The sequence below is a fragment of the Saimiri boliviensis genome, chromosome 9, assembly GCF_048565385.1.
Source record: "Saimiri boliviensis isolate mSaiBol1 chromosome 9, mSaiBol1.pri, whole genome shotgun sequence".
In the NCBI taxonomy this organism is placed as follows: Eukaryota; Metazoa; Chordata; class Mammalia; order Primates; family Cebidae; genus Saimiri; species Saimiri boliviensis.
Window position 1 is genome coordinate 23,337,770 of NC_133457.1, and position 6,881 is coordinate 23,344,650.

Sequence of the window (6,881 nt, forward strand, 5' to 3'; positions counted from 1 at the left end):
TATAAAGACCACAGACAGATAAATCTACAATTAAGGGAAGAAAACAGCCAAAAAAGGCTGAGAATACCCAAGATCAGAACGCCTCTCCCTCAGCAGGGGATCACGGTTCCTCATCAGCAACAAAACAAGGCTTGATGGAGAACGAGTGTGTTCCAATTACAGAAGCAGGCTTCAAAATGTGGATAATAAGAAACTTCTGTGAATTAAAAGAACTTGTTCTAACCCAATCCAAAGAAACTAAGAACTTTGAAAAAAGCTTTGATGAAATGTTAACAAGAATACACAATTTAGAGAGGAATATAAGTGAATTGATGGAGCTGAAAAACACAATACGAGAACTACGTGAAGTATGCACGAGTTTTAACAGCCGAATTGATCAAGCAGAAGAAAGGATATCAGAGGTCGAAGACCAACTCAATGAAATAAAACAAGAAGACAAGATTAGAGAAAAAAGGATAAAAACGAACAAGCAAAGTCTCCAAGAATTATGGGACTATGTGAAAAGACCTAATCTACGCTTGATAGGTGTACCTGAATGTGACAAAGAGAATGAATCCAAGCTGGGAAATACGCTTCAGGATATTATTCAGGAAAATTTTCCCAACCTAGTAAGGCAGGATAATATTCAACTCCAGGTAATACAGAGAACACCACCAAGATATTCCTCAAAAAGAGCAACTCCAAGGCACATAATCGTCAGATTCACCAGGGTTGAAATGAAGGAGAAAATACTAAGGGCAGCCAGAGAGAAAGGTCAGGTTACCCACAAAGGGAAGCCTATCAGACTTAACAGCAGATCTCTCAGCAGAAACCTAAAAGCCAGAAGAGAGTGGGGACCAATATTCAACATCCTTAAAGAAAAGAACTTTCAACCAAGAATTTCACATCCAGCCAAACTAAGCTTCATAAGTGAAGGAAAAATAAAGTGTTTTGTGAACAAGCAAGCACTCAGAGATTTCATCACCACCAGGCCTGCTTTACAAGAGCTTCTGAAAGAACCACTATACATAGAAAGGAACAAACAGTATCAGCCTTTCTAAAAAATGCCAAAAAGTAAAGAGCATCAATATAATGAAGAATTTACATCAACTAATGGGCAAAATAGCCAGCTAATATTAAATGGCAGTATTAAACTCACATATATCATTATTAATTCTAAATTTAAATTGACTAAATCCCCCAATCCAAAGACAGACGGGCAATTTGGATAAAAAACTAAAACCCATCGGTATCCTGCATCCAGACCCATCTCACATTCAAGGATACACAAAGACTCAAAACAATGGATGGAGAAAGATTTACCAACCAAACAGAGAGCAAAAATAAATAAATAAAAAGCAGAAGTTATAATTTTTGCCTCTAATAAAATAGTCTTTAAAGCAACAAAGATCAAAAGAAGCAAAGAAGGACATTATATAATGATAAAAGGATCAATGCAACAACAAGAAGAGCTAAAGATCCTAAATATATACACACCCAATACAGGAATACCCAGACATACAAGACTTATAAAGAGACTTAGACTCCCACACAATAATAGTGGGAGACTTCAACATTAATATTAGACAGATCAATGAGACAGAAAATTAACAACGATATCCAGGACTTGAACTCAGATCTGGAACAAGTAAATTTAATTAACATTTATAGAACTCTCCACTTTAAATACACAAAATATACAATCTTATCAGTACCACATCATATCAACTTAGAAGTTTAAACGAAATGTTAGTTGGCTCCTTGTTTGTTATTCTCTTCCCTCATTTTCTTCCATGTCTCCATTATTAAGGACAATTATAGGCATACTCATATTTAGACTGCATTCTAGCCAGGGCAATAAAGCAATACCCCCATTCTCTCTCCCTCTTCCTCTTTCTCTTTCTTCTTCTTCTTTATTCTTTTTCTTATTCTTTTTTTCTTTCTCAAAAAAAAAGAAATGCAAAATAGTAAGAAATATAGTAAACACCCCTTGGCTCTATCTATAATATAGCTAAAGTGAGAGTCAAAGAAAACGCTAGGGTGCATGTTGACCCTGAACCAAACTAAGATTTTGGTAGGTCTCAGCTATGACCACTAGTCTCAAGCCATCCCCGAAGGGAACAATCATGATAGGACAGCAGAAGGAGATGCAAGGACTCCGAGTGCCGCTGGATTGGCTCTGGGCAGCTGGATCGGCGGTACCAGGGTGGCTGCGGGGCGCTCGGAGCCCCAAGGGCACACGGCCCGGGCAGCTCGGTGTGTGCCGGGGAGGGGGAGTTCCAGGCCCGCTGGACACCATGAACCACCTGAACGTGCTGGCCAAAGCCCTCTATGACAACGTGGCCGAGTCCCCAGATGAGCTCTCCTTCTACAAGGGCGACATCATGACGGTACTGGAGCAGGACACGCAGGGCCTGGACAGCTGGTGGCTCTGCTCACTGCACGGGCGCCAGGGCATCGTGCCCGGGAACCGCCTCAAGATCTTAGTGGGCATGTACGATAAGAAGTCAGCAGGGCCTGGCCCCGGTCCTCCTGCTGCCCTGGCCCAGTCGGGCTCCATGCCAGCACCTCCGACCTCCCAGTACACACCAATGCTACCTGCCACCTACCAGGCCCTGCTCAACAACGTCTACCTGGTGCTCACCCCGAGCAAGACTCAGCAAGGCCTCTACCAAGCCCCCGGTCCCAGCCCTCAGTTCCAGTCGTCCCCAGCCAAGCAGACATCCACATTCTCGAAGCAGACGCCTCATCACCCATTTTCCCAGCCCGGCCACAGACCTGTACCATGTACTCCCAGGGCCTGGAGGCCCTGCCCAGGACATTTACCAGGTGCCATCTTCTACTGGGATGGGGCATGACATCTACCAGTTTCCCTCGTCCATGAATACACGCAGCTGGGAGGGCACAAAGCTCCCGGCAAAGTGGTGGTGCCCACCCGCGTGGGGCAGAGCTATGTATGAGGCCGCACAGCCGGAGCAGGGCGAGTAAGACATCCCGCGACACCTGCTGGCCCCCGGCGCCCCAGGACATCTACGATGTGCCCCCTTTCGGGGGCTGCTTCCCAGCCAGTATGGCCAGAAGGTACATGACACACCCTCACGGCTGTCAAGGGTTCCAACGGCCGAGCCCCATTGCTAGAGGTGTATGACGTGCTCCCCAGCGTGAAGGGCCTGCCCCTGTCCAGCCAGCACGCGGTCAACAATGTTCCTCCATCAGTGAGCAAGGATGTGCCTGACGGCCCGCTGCCGCGTGAGGAGACCTACGAGGTACCCCCGCCCCGACCTTCACCAAGGCCAAGCCCTTTGACCCAACCGGCACCCCGCTGGTCCTGGCTGCGCCCCCTCCAGACTCCCTGCCGTCTGAGGACGTGTATGACGTGCCGCCCCCGGTTCCTGACCTCTATGGTGTGCCCCTTGACTTGCAGCGGCCTGGGCCAGGCACCTGTACGATGTGCCCCGTGAACGGGCGCTTCCTCCTGAGGTGGCCGACGGTGGCGAGGCTGACTGGTGTGTATGCGTTGCCTCCCCCAGCTGAGCGTGAGGCCCCCAGCACCGGCAGCACACGCAGCAGCCAGTCGGCGTCCTACTTGGAGGTGGTGGGGCCGGGGCCGAGAACCCCTGGAGCTGGAAGTCGCTGTGGAGGCCCAGGCTCGGCTGCAGTAGGGTGTGAGCGCCACCGTTGCCCACCTCCTGGACCTGGCAGGCAGCACCAGTGGGACCCGAAGCTGGCGCAGCACCCCTGAGCCACAGGAGCCACTGGTGCAGGAGCGGCGGGCCGCCGTGGCTGCAGTCCAGAGTTCAGTCCACGAGCTGCTGGAATTCGCTCACAGCGCTGTTAGCAACGCTGCCCACACATCTGACCGCGCCCTTCACGCCAAGCTTAGCCTGCAACTGCAGAAGATGGAGGATGTGCACCAGACGCTGGTGGCACATGGTCAGGCCCTTGACGCTGGCCAGGGAGGCCCAGTAGCCACCCCTGAAGACCTGGACCTGCTGGTGGCCTGCTCGTGGGCCGTGCCCGAGGACGCCAAGCAGCTGGCCTCCTTCCTGCACGGCAACGCCTCGTTGCTATTCAGACGGACCAAGGCCCCTGCGCGGGGGACTAAGGTGGGTGGCACCCTGCATCCCAACCTCACTGACAAGGTCAGCAGCATCCAGTCATAGCCCCTGCCCTCACCCACTAAGTTCACCTCCCAGGACTCGCCGGATGGGCAATATGAGAACAGCGAGGGTGGCTGGGTGGAGGACTATGACTACGTACATCTGCAGGGGAAGGAAGAGTTTGAGAAGACCCAGAAGGAGCTGCTGGAAAAGGGCCGCATCACACGGCAGGGCAAGAGCCAGCTGGAGCTGCAGCAGCTGAAGCACTTCCAACGCCTGGAACAGGAGGTGTCACACTGCCCATAGACCACGACCTGGCCAACTGGACGCCGGCCCAGACCCTGGCCCCGGGGTGGACGGGCAGCCTGGGGCCCTGGGACCAGCAGCTGCTGCTCTTCTATCTGGAACAGTGTGAGGCCAACCCGACCACGCTGACCAAATGCCGTGGACGCCTTCTTCACTGCTGTGGCCACTAACCAGCCACCCAAGATCTTCGTGGCACATAGCAAGTTCGTCATCCTCAGCGCCCACAAGCTGGTGTTCATCCGGGACACACTGTTTCGGCAGGCCAAGGTGGCTGAAGTGCGCAGCCAGGTGACCCACTACAGCAACCTGCTATGCGACATCCTGCACGGCATTTTGGCCACCACCAAGGCCTCCGCCCTGCAGTACCCATCATCCTCTGCTGCCCAGGACATGGTGGAGAGGGTCAAGGAGCTGGGCCACAGCACACAGCAGTTGCGCAGTGTCCTGGGCCAGCTGGCAGCCCCCTGAGGGCAGTGACCCCAGGAGGGAGGCAGGGGAGGGGTGTGGCAGCCCCAGCTCCCCATCCCCCATCTCAAGAGTACCTGTGCTGCAGGCTGGGGGACAGGACCCCAGCTCTGCCTCAGGCCTGGCACCCAGATGCCCAGGATCTGTATATATTTATGGCTGGGTAGGGCGTGGGGCCGTGCCCCTCAGGGGAGCCGAAGCCCAGGGGCTGGCCAGTGGCCTTCCCCCTCGTGCACCGCAGGCCCGGGCTTGTCCCCAGGCAGGGGGCTGGAGTGTGAGGGCTCACAGCCTGCAGGACCTCCTGCCACCAGAGGGCTGAGCCTGGCCCCCAGAGGGTGCCCTGTCCCGACAGGGCCAGTGCAGTTTGGTGTGTTCCTCTGCGTCACCAGGAAAAGACCCTGAAGAATTATTTTTCATTATTGGTTTTCCAATCATTTGACTAAGTCTCCATTTAAATAAAGTTTTTAAAATGAAGGAAAAACAAAAGTTGGGTCAGTAACAGGGTACTTCATGTTGCAGGAGGACAAACCCAAAAAACTACTGAAATCAGCAGGTGTAGTGTGAAGGAGCTGTTTAATTTTGTGAATAGTTATCAGCTTCCTGAAGAATCTTTACTAAAGTGGACTGTAAGAATATCTAATTTAGGGGCAATACCTTCGGTTTTGAATGCTGCAGTACAGAAGGTTATGTTTGGGTTGATATGGTACCCACAGCTCACTATGGAACAATCATAGAAGGCTGTATGTGATCCAGATACACAGCAGGTTATTCCAGAGGGAACAGCTGCCTTGGTGGACTGAATAAAAGCCACTGTAAGAAGTGTAATAAAAGCCCTGAGAAGGACTTTGATTCTCTCTATAACTGCCAAATGAAATAGCCCAGATGAAGCAGCTGATATGTTTTGTATGCAAACCACTGAAACTGGATTTATGATAATCAGGATATTTATCTACTGAATGTGCCCATTACCTAGTCATGGTAAATGCCGTGATTAAAGGGACCCCTTTTGCAAGGGCACCCCATGTAAACTTACTCTTGCAGAATTCAACAACAGAGAAGGCTTATCAGGTTTGCTTTCTCTGCTTCTTGATGTGGGTCATAAAGATATCAAGAACATTAATTAACGAGACAATGAGAAGACGCAGGAGAATTAAAGGATTCATTCCATCAGGGTGGAAATCTTTAGATGGCTATTAAGAAATGAGATAAATAAAACGGGCACTGGTGGGTTGAAATAAAGATCTTAATATAGCACTGTAGAAGGTTGGGTGAACCAATGGGACCCCCTCCTAAGCCTCCAACATTAAAAGGACTCCTAAAAGTCTGCTTTATTTATCCCAATTTGGAGGATTTATTTTTTATTTTTTTATTTTTTTAAGTAGAGACAGGGGTTTGTTATATTGCCCAGGCTGGTTTATGGACGGTGGTTCCAGTGAGATCAGACAACATCACTACTCTGATCAAAAAATGTAAAACAAAAAATAATTTTTTTTTTTTCTGAGACAGCATCTTGCTCTGTCACCCAGGTTGGAGTGCAGTGGCATGATCATGGCTCAATGCAGCCTCTGCTTCCCTGGTTCAAGCAATCCTCCCTATTGAGCAGCTGGGACTACAGGTGCATGTCACCATGCCTGGCTTTTTTGTAGAGATGGGGTTTCACTATGTTGTCCAGGCTGGTCTCAAACTCCTGGGCTCAAGCAATTCCCCTGCCTTGGCCTTCCAAAGTGCTGGGATTACAGGAATGAGCCACTGCACCCAGAGTAGAATGCAAACACAAACCAGCCTGTTGGGCTGTATTGCATGCTGTTTCTTATGTTTGGGTTTCTACATACTCCTTGCTGGTGGCCAGTGGCCTGGACATGTGGTCAAGCAGAAGAGCAATGGGAGATTCATCTATTAAAGAGATGCCCTTATATAAATCTGTGGAAATCAATATGGGAATTTGAGGGGTGCATTAAAGTAAGACAAGTCAATGCTCTTAAGAGGACCTCACTTCCAGCATCAAAAGGTGATTGGAGTGGATGATACCCA

The 6,881-nt window shown here is 50.1% G+C and overlaps 1 pseudogene; it reads left to right on the forward strand.

Annotated features, from left to right (window-relative positions):
* Positions 1 to 2,215: 2,215 nt before the first annotated feature.
* Positions 2,216 to 4,935, forward strand: LOC101035122 (breast cancer anti-estrogen resistance protein 1 pseudogene; annotated as a pseudogene).
* The last annotated feature ends 1,946 nt before the right edge of the window (positions 4,936 to 6,881 follow it).